Here is a 17107-nt window from a genome sequence, read left to right as displayed (position 1 = left end):
TGTCTCCTGCATTGGCAGGTAGATTCTCTACCACTGAGCTACCAGGGAAGCCCTACCTTCATATTAAATGCCTGAAGAATCATAAGCACTCAATAACTATTAGTATTGTTAGTGTCTGACTATTTGTGACCTCCATGGACTGCAGCATTCCAGGCTCCTCTGTTCTCTGCTATCTCTTGGGGTTTGCTCAAATTCATGTCCGTTGATTTGGTGATGCTATCTAACCATCTCATCCTCTGCTGCCCATTTCTCCTCCTGCCCTCAATCTTTCCCAGCATCAGGATTTTTTCCAATGAGTTGGCTCTTTGCATCAGATGGCCAAATATTGGAGCTTCAGCTTCAGCATCAGTCCTTACAATGAGTATTCGGGCTTGACTCTCTGCAGCAGGGGGAAAAAAAAATCTCAAGAGGTCAGTAGGGTTAGAGCATCATTTTTCAGATCCAGACTTGCTCTGAAGACTGAGTCATTCCATAAGCATCTCAGTCCCCCTGTCTGTGGAGTAGTTAATCATGTTTTCTTCTTCTTAGGAACTGTCTCTCTATTCCTAAAAGTTCCCAACTCTAGGTGAAAGATTTGCAAATCTCAAGCTTAGTCTTTCATTAATCACTGCCATGTTTCAAGAAGCTAGAGGCAGTATGATGTCTCACACACAGCAATCATTTCTTTCTCTGGTAAAGACAGTAATCTGGGGAATGGCAATTATCTCAGCAGAACCACTAACCTTGCAGTGTGACATTATCAACTGTTGGAAATTACACAGCGTTCATCAGCTTCTATTTTAATGTCTGTTGTCTTCTAGTTCCCCTTCCCCAGACCAATGCCAAAACCCCCACCGTCCCAGCTTCTTCCTTTTTTTTTTTTAATTAATCTTGGGAAATAGTTATCTTATTTTTAGCAGGCTGATGCCGCTGGGTAGGAATATGATATTGAGGGTCATAATAAGGACTTTCACACTTTCTGATGGCACTCAGCCACCACCCATCGGACTCTTCAACTTAGCTTCAAGCCTTTATCTCTGCCAAGAGAGAAATGGCTGGCAAACTCCTCGTGGTGTTTTACCTCTTGAACTGCATGGCTCACCTCAGCTCCCTAGGGTTATTCAACTACACTGGGTAATACTGAAAACCAGCGACCAAGTTGTAAAGACTGCTCTCCTGGAGCTCAGGAAAAAGATGCAGTGTGTATGCCTGTGCTTTGGTGGAGGAAGGTTACTGCTAACGCTGTCTCCAAGGCAATATAATAAGCGTGACATTGGAAAGCAGAAAACCAAGACTTCGAGTCGCACTCTGCATATCTGAATATTAGCTACATGGCCTGGGAAAGTGAGTTACCCTACACCATTTTTTTAAATCTGTAAAATGGGAAATACAACTTGGGGTTCATAGGTGTAATGGGGCTCACATAAAATAAAAAATGTTCTATGATACATAGAATGGATAAGCAACAAAGTCCTGCTGCGTAGCACGGGCGTTCCAGGTGGCACTCGTGGTGAAGACCCCACCTGCCAGTGCAGGAGATGTAAGAAACGTGGGTTCAATCCCTGGGTCTGGAAGCTCCCCTGGAAAATGAAATGGCAACCCACTCCAGTATTCTTGCCTGGGAAATCCCATGGACAGAGGAGCCTGGTGGGCTACAGTCCATAGTGTTACAAAGAGTAACGTTACAAAGAGTGAGCGTTATATGACTGAAGTGACTTAACACCCATGTACAGCACAGGGAAATATATTCAATATCCTGCGATAAACCATAATGGAAGAGAATATGAAAAAGAATGTGTGTGTGTGTGTATGTATATAAAACCGAATTAGTTTTATGTACAGCAGAAATAACATGACATTGTGAACCAACTGTACTTCACTACTTGGGCACTCACCTTGGACTGTTACCTGGGAGACAAACAGGCTTCATTGTTCTTTGATTCACTGCACTTTGCCTTTTTCTTAGAGCAGCTTAGCCGACTCCATAAAACTACTACAAAAGTTACTTTACAAGATGTTCTATTGTATTTTACCAAGATATGCTGAATAATTTTAAAAAGTTATACTTCAGTAAAGTAAATTTTAAAAATAGCAAATTGCATTAAGTTGGTATGTATTATATAGTCATAGTTGACATTTCTTGAGTTCTTACAGGGCTTGAACTATGCCTTTTACATACACTATGGCTTTTAATCCTCAATAACAACTCTAAGAGGTAGCTGCTATTATTGATCCTAATATATAGGTGGCACTAGTGGTAAAGAATCCACCCGCCAATGCAGGAGTAGCAGATGCAGGTTTGATCCCTAGCTCAGGAAGATCCCCTGGAGGAGTGCCTGGCAATGCGTTCCAGTATTCTTGCCAGGAGAATCCCATGGACAGAGAAGTCTGGTGGGGAAGAAAGGAGTCGGACACGACTGAGCGTCTGAGCACAGACATGGAAGCTGAGAGCTCATGCAGGCAAGCAAATTGCCCGAGGTTGGTTGAGAAGTGAGTGGCGAGGCCCAGCAGCTGCTGGTTATCGCTATGCATTATTAGGGCATCTCCTCTGATCCAGAGAGTTTTCACCGGGTTTCTCTTTCTAACTTTCTCTACCCGTCTCCCATCCTGCCCTTGGTCATGCCAAGTCCCTGATAAGACCTGATGGGGAGAAGCCGGTGACAAAGATGTAAATGACTGAGGAGTTCTGAGGACACTGCCTGTTAGCACACAACAATCTCTGAAAGGTGGGATGTCCAGCATCTTGTCAAAACCAAGGGCCTCCAAGAGGCAGAGATTTTCCATTGGTGGGTATGTCTTCCCAGCTGAGGTCAGCTGACTGTTTCCTCAAAGCGGACACTGCTAGGCGGCTCCTCCGTCCCCTGCAAGAGTCCTTGTCTGAGATCACAGGGCATGAGGGGGAGAGGAAGCTACTGTGATGAGGGTTAATACCACCAAGACTAGAGATTTGGTTTCCAATCTCCAAAGGAGCAGGCTTGGGGACTTCCCTGGTCGTCCGGTAGTTAAGAGTCCACGCTCCCAATGCAGGGGGCCCAGGTTCCATCCCTGGTCAGGCAACTAGTTCCCACATGCCTCAACAAAGATCAAAAATTCTGTGTGCCACAACTAAGACTCGGTGCAGCCAAACAGATAAATGTTTAGGGGAAAAAAGAAAAAAAGAAGAAGAAAGAAGGAGCCTTCTTAGAGGCCATAAGCACTTCCCATAGACTAAAAGTTTTAAATGGCCTATTTTTTTTTAACCAGAACTGAGGGTTGCTGGGAGCTATAGCTGGGCCATGCCAGCTTTCACTTACGATACGTATATATGCGCTTTTAAAATCATCTGTTTGTTTATTTATTCATTTCTGGTTGTGCTGGGTCTCTGTGGCTGCACGCAGACGTTCTCCAGTTATGGCGAGCAGGGGCTGCTCCCCAGCTTCGGTGCTCGGCCTTCTCACTGCGCTGGCTTCTCTTGCTGCAGAGGACGCGCTCAAAGCTCGGGGCTCAGTAGTTGTGACAAATGGGCGAACCACCAGGGAAGGACTGACTGCATTTTTAATTTTTATTGGAGTATAGTTAACTTACGATGTTGTGTTATTTTCAGGTGTACAACAAAGTGAATTAGTTGTACACACATATATATTCGTTCTTTTTTAGATTCTTTCCCCATATACGTTATTACAGAATATTGAGTAGAGTTCCCTGTGCTGTAGAGTAGGTCCTTATTAGTTACCTTTTTTATACATAGTAGTGCGTCTATGTGTCAGTCCCAATCTCCTAATTTATCACTTCCTTCCACTTTTCCCCTTTGGTGATCACGAGTTTGATTTCGAGATCTGTGAGTCAATTTCTGTTTTGTAAGTAAGCTTCTTTGTATCATTCTTTATTAGATTCCACATATAAGGGGTATCATAGGGTATTTATCTTAAGATACATATTTTTTAAAGATTTGGGCTTTTCCAGGAGCTTTCTTTGGGGGTGCTCCAAGTCCTGGACCTCCCCTATCTCAGCACTCGTAGGAGGGAGTCAGGGTACAGGTTGGGATGAGAAGTTTGAACCTCTAAAAGGAAAGGGGGTCACACTGCATGGCAATTGATGTGAATCCTGGTTTTGCAAAACTTACTGGCTATGTGACCTTGGGCCAGTCAGTTAACTCTCTGCACCTTTGTTTCATTACCTGTAAGATGATAGCAATGATAACGGTGCTTCATTAGTACACATTTTCATGACCATTTATTGTTATAGATCTAGATTGAGTTAACGTGTGTACACTGCCCGAACCCAAAGTCTGGCACACAGAAGCAAGATTATGTAAGTGTTTATTAATAAATGAAATGTTAAAGACGCCTGGCATTCCCAGTGAGGTGCAGTTCATGCCAGGAAGAAGGCCCAGCACATTCCTTTTTAGAAAGACTATAATTAGAGCCAACCAAGGGATGCAGGAATTTCTCGTGAAATTGAGAAATGTGGTAGCTGGGCGGGCAAGCAGTGTGGGAAAACCACAGGCTTTGGAATCAGAGAAATCTGGGTTTATTTATTTTTACTGAAGTATAGTTGACTTATTAATACAGTGCAGTGTTAATTTCTATGTACAGCAAAGTGCAGTTATATGTATATATGCACACTTTTTAAAAAAAATATTTTTCCATTGTGGTTTATCACAAAATATTGAATATAATTCCCTGTGCTATAGAGTAGGACCTTGTTGCTCATCCATTCTATATATAATAGCTTGCATCTGCTAATCCCAAATTCCCACTTCATCCGTTCCCCTGTCCCCCATCTGCCTTAGTCTGTCCTCTGTGTCTGTGAGTCTGTCTCTCTTTCACAGATAAGTTCATTTGTGTCATAGTTTCGATTCCACATATAAGTCATATCATACAGCATTTATCTTTCTCTTTCTGACTTACTTCACTTAGTAAGATAATCTCTAGTTGCATCCATGTTGCTGCAAATGGCATTGTTTCATTCTTCTTGACGGCTGACTAATATTCCATTGTCTATATGGACCACATCTTCTTTATGCATTCATCCATAAAATTAAAAAAAAAAAAAAGAAGTCATGGATCTCCAGTCAGTGCTTAAAAAGACTTGAAGCCCATATATATGGTGAGTATGAATTTTCAAATGCCTCACAGACACTGGATTGTATGTGCAAAGTGTTAAATCCTAAAAATGTTCTGATCACTGGATTTGCTTTTTAATAGTGAGGATCCATATGCCAACTGCAGAAAAATGTCTTTTCCAGGTAAACCAGTTAAATTTGGCAATGTCAACACACTCCCCTAGAAGGCCTGAAACATCATTTCAGCTTGATAACAATCGTATTCAGTCTTTTCCTCCCATCCCCTTTCCTCTTCATGGGTTGGTGTGAAGCTTGGGGTGGGTGTGTGGGGACCAGTGCTTACAGAAATGCTGCTGCAGCCCTGGTGAGAAGCAGGCCTCCACTTCCAGGCCTAAATGTGTCTTGATCGCATACCCCTGCAGCAGAATAATCACTTCATTTCTTTCTTTGTAAAATTTTTAAAATTTATATTGGAGTATAGCCAGTTTCTGGAGGAGGGCATTGCAACCCACTCCAGAATTCTCATCTGGAGAATCCCATGTGCAGAGGAACCTGGCAAGCTACAGTCCATGTGGACGCAGAGTCGGACACAACTGAAGCAACTTAGCATGCATGCATAGCCAATTTACAGGTTTCCAGGGTGGTTCAGTTAGAACTGGACATGGAACAACAGACTGGTTCCAAATAGGGAAAGGAGTATGTCAAGGCTGTGTATTGTCACCCTGCTTATGTAATTTATATGAAGAGTACATCATAAGAAATGCTGGGCTGGATGAAGCACAAGCTGAATCAAGACTACCGGGAGAAATATCAATAACCTCAGATATGCAGATAACACCACCCTTATGGCAGAAAGCAAAGAACTAAAGAGCCTGTTGGTGAAAGTGAAAGAGGAGAGTGAAAAAGTTGGCTTAAAGCTCAACATTCAGAAAACTAAGACCAAGGCATCTGGTCCCATCACTTCAAGGCATATAGATGGGGAAACAGTTGAAACAGTGGCAAATTTTATTTTGGGGGGCTCCAAAATCACTGCAGATGATGACTGCAGCCATGAAATTAAAAAATGCTTGCTCTTTGGAAGAAAAGCTATGACCAACCTAGACAGCATATTAAAAAGCAGAGACATTATTTTGCCAACAAAGACATTACTTTGTCTAGTCAAGGCTATGGTTTTTCCAGTAATCATGTATGGATGTGAGAGTTGGACTATAAAGAAAGCTGAGCGCCAAAGAGTTGATGCTTTTGAACTGTGGAGTTGGAGAAGACTCTTGAGAGTCCCTTGAACTGCAAGGAGATCCAACCAGTCCATCCTAAAAGAAAGTTCTGAATATTCATTGGAAGGACTAATGTTGAAGCTGAAGTTCCAATATTTTGGCCACCTGATGTGAAGAACTGACTCATTGGGAAAGACCCTGATGCTGGGAAAGATTGAAGGTGGGAGAAGAAAGGGAATGACAGAGGATGAGATGGTTGGATGGCATCACTGACTCAATGGACATGAGCTCTGGGAGTGATGGACAGGGAGGCCTGGTGTGCTGCAGTCCATGGGGTCGCAAAGAGTTGGACACGACTAAGCGACTGAACTGAACTGAACTGTGGTGGTTCAGACAGTAAAGCATCTGCCTGTAGTGCAAGAGATTGGATTGGATCAATTGGGTTCAACCCCTAGGTCAGAAAGTATCCCCTGGAGGAAATGGCAATCCACTTCAGTATTATTGCCTAGAGAATCCCATGGACAGAGGAGCCTGGCAGGCTACAGTCCATGGGCTTAGAAAGAGTCAGCCATGACACTTTCACTTTCATAGCCAATTCACAATGTTGTGATAGTTTCAGATAGACAACAAAGGGACTCAGCCATGCATATGCATACATCCATTCTCCCCCAGTCTCCCGTCCCATCCAGGCTGCCACATGACATTGAGAAGAGTTCCTTGTGCTATTCAGTAGGTCCTTGCTGGTGATCCATTTTAAACATAGTAGTGTGTACATGTCCATCCCAAATGCCCTAATTTTCCCTTTCCCCCCTCCTTCCCCTCTGGTAACCATGAGTTCAGTCTCTAAGTCTGTGAGTCTCTCTCTGTTTTATAAATAGGGTCATTTGTATCATTTCTTTTTAGGTTGTGCATATAAGGGATGTCATACGGTATTTCTCTTTCTCTGCCTGACTTCACTCAGTATGACAATCTCTAAGTGCATCTATGTTGCTGCAAATGGCATGATTTCATTCTTTTCAATGGCTGGGTAATACTGCATTATATATACCACGTACCGCGTGTTCTTTATCCATTCCTCTCTGGGTGGACATTTGGTTTGTTTCCACATCTTGGCTACTGTAATCAGTGCTGCAATGAACTGGAAGAGTCACTTCTCGTTGGCATCCCTTCTCCAGCCTGGAAATCCCGTGAGATGATGCTGAACCCTCATTCAATCCCAGAAGGGCTTCCTACATCACCTTCAATGTGTTCCCCCTCGTGTTAGCTCTGAAACTTCTTGTAGCCCCACCAGGCCGCCTCTCTCTCCTTCTTTTTCTTAACTTTTTGTTTCCACCTGTGAGACTGGAGCCTGAGAATGTCTCATTGCTCCTATAGGATGACCAGAGTTAGCAAATAAAAATATAGGATACCTTGTTATATTTGAATTTCAGATAAACAACAAATACATTTTTTAGCATAAGTATGTCCCAAATACTGCCTGGGACATATTTACACTAAAAATCACTAAAAATTATCTTTTTTTTTTTTTTAGTTCAAGTGTAGCTGGGAATCCTCCTTTTATCTGGCAAGCCTACCTCCTGGGCTAGAGGAAAGTCATAGGAAAATTTGGGGCAATGTCTTGGGTCCTCCCTAGTGTAGGTAGACCATAACACCCTCTGGCCTTAATGTGCAGGCCCAGAAGACTTCCCGATGTGGAAATAAAGAAAACCAGAGCCAGTGGGAACAAGTGAAGGCTGTGTATTCAGAGCTGGCTAGAGCAGGAATCACTGTATTTTGGCAGCGATTCAAAGGCAGACAGATAGGAAAGCTCCACAGTGGGAAAAGGGAAGGCTTCAGGTATGGCCTGGTTGGAGGCTGTTGACTTGGAGACCATTTTAATAGAAGTGCAACATCCTATGTGATTGGAGAAGGAAGTGGCAACCCACTTTAGTATTCTTGCCTGGAAAATCCCATGGACAGAGAGCCTGGCGGGCTACCGTCTGTGGGGTCGAAAAGAGTTGGACACAACTGAAGCCATGAATTCACGCTATATATTTAAAAATCTAACCCGCACCCTTGCTTCCATTATCTTTAAGCGTTCATAGAGATGAACTCCCACCATATTAATTAAGAATCTGGCTGTGTTTTGACAAATCCAAATAACTTTGTTTTGTAATCTCACACAACCTTTCTACCCTAATATACATACAACATCCTGCTCAGCAGCCCTGAACCAGGTAGAGTCGTCACAACAAAGGGCAAGTTTTTTTTTTTTTTTTTTTAAAAAAAAAGGATGGACACCTTCAGCTCCCTGAGAATTTTTCCTCAAACCCTCTCCACCGAGCTTTCTCACACCAGGCTTTCCCCGCCAAAATCTTATTTCATTCAGACGTGACCCAGGACATACAGCACTTCCTCTTGTGCTGCTTAATCAGGAGAGGCAGTCACGAAGGACAAATATTAGCTCTGAACTCTGGGATGACTCATCCTTCCTTTATCCTGGCTGCTAAGCAAATGAACAGACCTTACTCTGGTGTGGAATTTTTTTTAAGATTGCCTTAAAATAAGCCCCCCCCACCTGCGAAGACACTCAACCTGCTGTGCAAAAGTGTGTGGGAGGCATTCATATCCTGCACAACTAGGAGGGAATTTTCTCTGAGTATTTTGTCCACAGGATACAGCCCTGCCTAGCCTGAATTAATTAACTAGAGTACCTGATGGATAAATAGTCCCCAAATAGCCTTGCAGAAACTTCAGCGGGTCTTTAACGTTCTTAACTGTTGAGGCATCAGAAAATAAAAACCTCCTCAGTGAAGGAAAGGGTTAAGGGGAGAGATTATAAAGGAGAAACAGCATCTTGCAGGCATAGAGGAGTGTGTGCTCTTGCATGGCCAGTCACTCAGTCGTGTTTGCAACCCCATGGACGGTAGCCCGCCAGGCTCCTCTGTCCATGGGATTTCCCAGGCAAGAATACTGGAGTGGGCTGCCACTTCCTCCTCCAGGGGATCTTCCCAACCCAGGGATAGAACCCACATCTTCTGTATCTCTTGCATTAGCAGGTGGATTCTTTACCACTGCGCCAAGGGTTCTTTGCCACAGTTCCTAGGAAAACCACATTCCAGACACCCATCCAGTTGCAATCTTAAACAGCCCAGCAGACGTTTGCTCCCAACACCCGACATGATCCCAGTTGTACGCTTCCTTTTGCTAGTCCGTTTCTCTCTCTGTGAAGTGGATAGCATTTGTTTTACCCCATCCCTCATTTTTTTCACATCCCTGTTTGGAGGCTGTCAGTGAAACGTGTATTCAGACGCTTCTGGCGGACTTCTGTGTCTCCTACTGGGACAGAAGGGTTATGGATCCCAGCAGCTTTTATTTGCCAGAGTGGCACTTTCCAAGATTTAGAGAAGAGGCAGTTACAAACACCAACAAAGAAAATCATAAATGGAAGCATATACATGTATTTGAAAACAAGTATTCAGACACATGGGGCTCTCCAGGTGGCACCAGTGGTAAAGAACCTGCCTACCAAAGAGGGAGACATAAGAGACGCAAGTTTGATACCTGGGGTGGGAAGATCCCCCTGCAGGTGGCAATGGCAACCCACTCCAGTATTCCTGCCTGGAGAATCCCCAGAACAGAAGAGCCTGGTGGGCTACAGTCCACAGAGTGACTTAGGACACACATTCAGACCTATATGTGTAGTCCTGTCTGCCACTCCACTCACACACACAGAATTATACAACTTTGTAAATACACATGTAGGCACTGATGAACAGAGAGATATATGCAGGGGAATTGTTTGCACATCCATGCTAGAAATCACACAGACCCACTTTCTTGGTAGACATTCTCACTCATTGTCTCCACCCACAAGGTGAGAGATCGAGCCAACCTTGACTTCCTCCACGCTCCCAGCCCTGCTCTTCATCAGAGGTCATGACCACCAGTGGGGCAAGATATGGATCCAAATGCCCACTTATTGAGGTGCTGTTCCAGCTCTGGGGACCATGGAGAGTAAGCCAATCCCTCCTGTGGGGCTCATATCTAGCAGAGGTGGCTCAGTGATAAAGAACCCACCTGCCAAAGCAGGAGACAGAACAGACGTGGGTTGGGAAGATCTCCTGGGGAAGGCAATGGCAACCCACTCCAGCATTCTTGCCTAGAGAATCCCATGGACAGAGGTACCTACTGGGCTACAGTCCCTGGGGTTGCAAAAGAGCCAGACACAACTGAGCGCCCAGACACACGCATACACCCTTTCTATTGTGTATCTGAAAGGAGGTGTACAAACAGTGACAAATCCACACGAGAAGTGAGTTCAAGAAGCTGAGTCCACTTCTGTCTTCCTGGACTCTGGAACAGAGGTGGGTCTTGTCTTTGCTCATTGAATGAGACTCGGGCCCAGAGGAATCTGCTCAGCCCAGGTGGGATGTGAACCCTCTGTTAGTTTCAGTCCGTGGTCCTGCCCCTTAAGCCGGTTTCTTCCGCTTGCTCCTCAGGTATGTCTGCTGGTAGAAGTTGAAGAAAAGGGTCAAGAGGCGGAGCAAGTACAGGAGGACGGCCACGTTGAACCCGTCGGGGAAGGGGCACTCAGCAAAGAGATTGTAGGAGGAGTGGGCGGCAATGGCCACAAATTGACCCTGGGGAGAGGAGGTACAAGAGGAAAGAGAAGACGGCAGAGGGTGAGAAGCAAAAAACTGGCAGATGCTCCCCTTGACCTTCCTGTCATCCCCTGGGGCTCCCAGGGCTCAGAACAAGGAAGAACTAGGAAGCACCACCCCAGGCATTCCTGCTCATGATGCTAAGAACCTTCCTGACCCCTCTCCTGGTCTGGTCCCCCGTTTTTCCCCATCGCACCCTATCATGTCAACACTGATGACGGCTTCAATCTATCTTGAGCCCCTAAAGGGACAGCTCAGGCAGTCACCTGCAGTTGGCAACAGTGCTCCCCAAACCACAGGGCCCCCCAGTTCCCCAGGGATGGAAAAGTTATCACAGACTCGCAGGACATTAGCCGTCCAAGAGCACCTAGCCCAGCTCCCTCACTTCACTGGAAGATGAGACTGAGGCCGGAATCACTTGCTCCGGGCCTCACATCAGGTCAGGACATCAGGATCAGTTCTAGGATCTGGCAAAATGGTTGCTGAGACCTCGCAAGTTGAGAGGCTAAGGAAGCGATGAGAAGGACTTTTTTGTGGTCAGATTACAAGTCACTGGTGCAGTCGAGAATAGAAGCCGGCGCTCCGCTGAGGCCCCTGGAGCCAGCAGGTCTTTCTCACCAGCTGCAGGACAGTAAGGTGCAGCTTCCACCACGCAGAGGCCGTAGGCAGGGCCCCAGACTGGCCAGTCCATAGTACAGGTGCATGAAGACATGGACCAGAGAGCTCAGCATCCCAACGAAGAAGGCTGCAGGGCAGGGTGGGAAGAAGGAGGGAAGTGAGTGGCTCCGGGCTTGCCTGTGCTCTGGACTCTCTCTTCCAGTTTCAGTCTTCCAAGAAGCCATCTCTGCACACCCCACAGAGACGAGCCCTGGTGTGGCTCTATCACAAGGGGGTCCTGCATGAGCCACTTGAGGTCATGAAGGTGGGCTGTGGGTTACAAGGATGCCAGACGAGGATGCTTACAATGCCTCCTGCCCTCTCTGGGCTGATGGTCTTGAGCATCTCCAGGTGCCTCCTCCCCCACTCCAGGGAGGGCTCCAGGGAGCAACAGAGAGAAAGTGTGAGCAGCGGCCAGGAGTCAGGGCCACAGAGGAGAGGAACCGGGGAGCCGGGCTGCCTGCCTCCCGAGCTGGCACTCCGTCCAGCAGAAGGGGGTGTGCCCCACGAGTCCTGCCCAAGCCCCTCACTCACCTTGACCCCCCGGCATGTATTTGACCCCAGCCCACCAGTTGAAGAGCATGGTGCCATGGTGGTAGACATGCAAGAAGGTGATCTGCTCAGGCTTCTTCCATAATATAAAGAAGACCTGTGGAGGAAGAGAAGGCTCAACTCTGGGGTCATTGCTCCTCCAGACGCCACCTGGGGCCTCAGCTACCAGGGACAGGGTGACTCTGTCTGCTGTGCTGACAGGGAGGCTAAAACTCAAGGGTGATGCCACGGTCAAATGCCTGGACAGCCCCTTCTGTGTGCCTCTGTACGTATAAAAGCTCATAGAAACACTCATAATGGTGTGCAGTTTATACTCATCTCCATTTTATAGACCTCAAAGCCGAGGCTCAGAATTTAAGTAAGTTGTTTGTTGCTGTTGTTCAATCACTAAGTGGTGTCCGGCTGTGACCCCATGGACTGTGTAGCCTGACAGGTTCTTCTGTCCATGGGATTCTCCAGGTAAGAATACTGGAGTGGGTTGCCATTGCCTTCTCCAGGGGATCGTCCCGACTCTGGAATCAAACCCACATCTCCTGCATTGGCAGGAGTTCTTTACTGCTGAGCCACCAAGCAAGCCCAAGTTGTTCAAGGTTATACATCTAACAGGAGGCCAAGCTGGGATTTTGAACATAACTTGGCTTCAGAGGCTGGGATCTTTCAGTATTAACCTGACCAACCCCCCTACCCTACCCCAGGGCATTGGGTAGAGAACTCAGGTGTCAAACACCCAGCCCAGGACCTAGGGAACCATCAGACAAATTCCCTAAGGTTCTCCACTCAGACTCCACTTTGAGAGAGACTTTATCACCACCCCCAAAACTGTGGCCTCACCCCACCCCCACAAGACTTCTGGATTCACAAGCAAGACTTCTTTTACTTATAACACTTAAGGCTTTTGCTCTCTGATGTCTCTTGCTACATAACAACAGTTTCTAAAGTTTGTTTCTCTTCCCATTTTCTCTTAACCTGGAACCTGGTTGCTAAGGGGGGCAAATGCTTCATCAGTGAGCATCCTTCTTTCTCCAGGTCGTAGGATCGAGGTTTGACTCTGACATCAGCCTCAGGTGTAGCCAACAGGGACTCTGGAGGGAAGCATTTATTCACAGTGCCTTCAAAACCACCCCAGACCTGGCTGACAGAGGTAATTCTCTACAAGCGATAGGCACTCCGGTGTCAAGTAATTCAACGGCCTTTGAGAAGCACCACCAGCACACGCTCGCCATCTGCTGGTCAGGGAAGGAAAGTGCAGTCAGAGTGCTGTCAGGCTGGTGGTACCACTGACCTGGCACCACTGGCTTTGGCTCCAACCTGACGGTCCCTCGGCAACCTCTGCCCCCACAGTGCCCACCTGCCTGCATGAAGATACCGGCTGGCACAGAGAAAAGGAGGATACATGACTTTTAACCAGCACACAGATCACTCAGGGATCTTGTTTGTTGAAAAGCAGATTCTGAACTGGGGTGAGCCATGAATTTCTGCATTTCCAACAAGGTCCCAGTGATGTTCCTGCCATCTCTGGCCCATGGACCATATTTTGAGCAGCAAGACTTGAGTATACCATTCAATCTCCCTTGATTCAACACCCAAATCACTTGTGACTAGCCAAGCCTAGGGTTTTTTTTGTTTTGTTTTGTTTTTTACTGCAAGGAAGCCTTTTGTTCTGCTTCCAGTTGAGAGAGCAGCTAAAAAAAATGAAATATTGACCCCTTGGCTACCACACATTCCATGTGTGCCAGGCCAAGGTGTGAACACTTTCACACATCAGCTTGTTCAATCTTCTTCCAATTGTTTCCTTTTATAAAATAGGTGTCATTATCCCCATTTTACTGATAGAAAACTGAGGCCTGTAAAAGGCAGGGAAGCTACCCATGGTCACACAGTGAGGAACTGGCAGAGCTGAGAGTCACACTGAGGTCTTCTGAGCCTGTACTGAGCTGATCTTCACTGAGTCCCATCAGAAGACCCAGGTGACAGCACCTGGTTTTTATGAAGTTCATTCTATGAACCCGCTCTTTATTATAGAGAAGAACAAAATTTGACTACATGTTGGACTTGTTTCGTTAACCTCTTCTTCCCATTGTTTTTTGTTCACTAAAAGGATACTGTCCATACATAATGGCCCGCCTTGGGGAACCCTGGCCCTCTGCCTGAATGTTAAACCAAAGTGCCTTTTTTCATGGAGGCATCTGGACCCTGCCCACCTGTGAATGGCTGCAAGAAAGAAGACATTAACACATCCCCTCCACTCCCACTCTCAGGCTGGCCATTCTGGGAGATATTTAAATGCAAGATTAATGACCTTTTTACTTTGTTTCCTCACCCCCTCCTATCTCCCTTCTATAAAAGAACCTGGCATCCAGACCCTTTTATGATGGTTATTTTGAGACATTCCTCTGCCATCTTATCAATCAAAGGCATATTCCTTGCCTCAACACATCTTCTCCCCACTTATCAGCCTGAGGCCTGAGAGCAGCCCTAGTGTAGACTCTGGTAACATCTCCAGGTCAACTTTCCCATTGCCTGTCTTACCCTCATCCCAAGCTTGTTCCGGCTGTAGTCTACTGGCTGGCAGAGGTAGCTGTAGTTAGCCAGGAGCAAAGTGGCCATGAACTAGAAGGAAGAGAATAGGGAAGGATTAAGTCATGATTCCTGCTCCGCCCCACACAGCTAGAGCCTGACTGGTTGAAGGCCCGAGAGGATATTCTGGACACCAGCATCCCTCCCCAGCCCTCACTAACACTTGGTGAACGACTGTCAATGAGGTCAACCCTGAGCTCTGGCTGGCTCAGAGGCTGGCCTTGCATACATCTTGCTGGTCCCCAGTTTTGTTTTGTTTTTAATGTGGGTAAATATGGACCACAAACCCACACTGGGCACCTACTCTGCATGAGACCTTAAGTCAGGAGGGGACATGAAGCCATGTGCACATCAGCCCCGTCCCCAGGAAGCTAAGTGCTCCCCTAAAGATACAGAAAACCATCCTCACTTTCCAGGATGAGTAGGAAACACGAAGTATGCCAGAAGCTGGTAGTGGGCTCACAATGAGGCGGCCGTGGGGTCAGCAGAGGGGAGGGTGAGGGACCTGCATGCTGGAAGGAGTGTCTGGACTTCTCCTGATGCCCGGGGCTGCAAGGGGCAGTGGTGGAGGCTTCTACCAGCAGATGGGCAGTCACAGGAGCAGCGACCCAGCAGAATCCATTCATGATTTTTTTTTTTTAACTTTTTGGCCACCTGCCACACAGCATGAAGGATCTTAGTTCCCCAGTCAGGCACTGAACCTGCATTCCCTGTCGTGGAAGTGTGGAATCTTAACCACAGGACTGCCAGGAAAATCCCTCATGAAGGGTCTTGAAGGTTGTTTTAAGAAACTGAAATTTTATCATTTGTCTACTCATGTGACAATGAGTCCAGAATGGTACTAAACACTTCACATTGGACCCTGCTCTGAGCCCCGAGCCACCTCGATGAACCAAATAATATTCCCTAAATGAGAGACTCTTCCTTCTGGTCCTGTCAGCCAAGGGAGCTACAGAGGGCTTCTGAGCAGGAAGCCAACATGGGCACGGCAGGCTTTCAAAGGATCGTGGGGGCAGCGGGGTACTCTGTCACCACAATTAAATGACAAGTTCTCAGACACGTCTCACAAGGTGTCAGCCTCTTCCACATGGTACCAGACGTTCTGAGGGGCCTGTCTTTACCAAGAGAAGTAAGAGACAGCCCTGCCTTGGACGCTCTTGCTATTGGGAGACAGATAACACATCTGGAAGGATCACTGGGTTTGGGGCTCAGAAAAAGGAACTGAGGTTAGCAGAGCCCAGGCAGAAACAGGAGGTGACGGTTTTTAGGTGCAAGTGGAGAACGAATTCCATTCAGGCTCGCCGCTCACTTCCACTTTTTTATTTAAGGAAAATGGGCTTGAGTGATGAAGGTTTGCATCTCCACGATGCTGGGAAAGACTGAAGGAAAAAGGAGAAGAGAGAGGCAGAGGATGAGATGGTTAGGTAGCATCAGTGGACATGAATTTGAGCAAACTCTGGGAGACAATGGAAGACAGAGGAGCCTAGCATGGTGCAGTCCATGGGGTCACAAAGAGTTGGAAATGACTGAGCAACTGAACCACCACAAGGGAAGACATGGCAGCCAAAGATAACCCAGAATTCCAGCCCCTCTGTCCCCGTCAAGGCTTCTCAATTGTCTGCATGGGAATATCATGGTTTTATCCACCCCCTGGCACCCCCAAGAAAGAGACCCTAGGACTGCAGGGTCCCCCACCAGCCTTACCTCATAGAACATGTACCCAGAGAAAGCCACAGGCCCAGGTTGTAGGCGGCGAGGGGTCCTGCCAGACTCGGAGGCTCCCGACTGGACATAAGGCAAGGCCCTGCCACCACCAGGAGGAGGTAGACAGCCAGGAGGAGGGTGACCTGCAGCAGCGAGTGAACCAGGAACCAGGACCCCGTCCTCGGGTCTGGAAAAGCAAGGGGAGGCGGGACGGCCAAGCTGGCCTCCAGGTCCACCCACCACCCGCTCCTCCCTCACCACGCTGGTCACCAGCTCTTCTTCCTCCGAATGTTTGGCATTAGTCTGGGTGGAATAAACATAAGAAAAACGCCATCCGGTGACACCACCTCCTACCTCCATTCTCTAAGGCCCACAAGTATTTATTCCAGAGTCTCTCCAGGGCCCCCGGCCATCGTGAGCACCTAGGAGTAGAAGTGGGGTTTGCATCTCATGTAGACCACCTCCTCTGCCTACTCCCTCCCCTCCCCCACTGCCTGAGGGTCTAGGAACCCAGGACACGGGCTGGGGGGCCCCACTGCTCCGCCCTCGGACACTGGATGACCACCACCCCCACCCCCACCACGGTCCCCTTTGGGGAGAGTCCATGGGCCTTAGCGCGGTTCGGATGTTTACACCTCTGCGGCTCCTCTCGGCAGCGCCCCCTACCGGGCGCCCCCTGATATTACAGGGCCCAGGAGAGGGGCGTGGCTGTCGGGCAGCCCAAGGGGCGGGGCAGA

The 17107-nt window shown here is 47.3% G+C and overlaps 1 pseudogene; it reads right to left on the bottom strand.

Moving 5' to 3' along the window:
• Positions 1-7964: 7964 nt before the first annotated feature.
• LOC122679932 lies at positions 7965-16730 on the bottom strand (annotated as a pseudogene).
• Positions 16731-17107: the final 377 nt, after the last annotated feature.

This window comes from Cervus elaphus, chromosome 22, assembly GCF_910594005.1.
Source record: "Cervus elaphus chromosome 22, mCerEla1.1, whole genome shotgun sequence".
NCBI lineage: Eukaryota > Metazoa > Chordata > Mammalia > Artiodactyla > Cervidae > Cervus > Cervus elaphus.
Note: the sequence above shows the minus strand (reverse complement) of the source record. Positions and strands in the feature narration are given on the sequence as shown.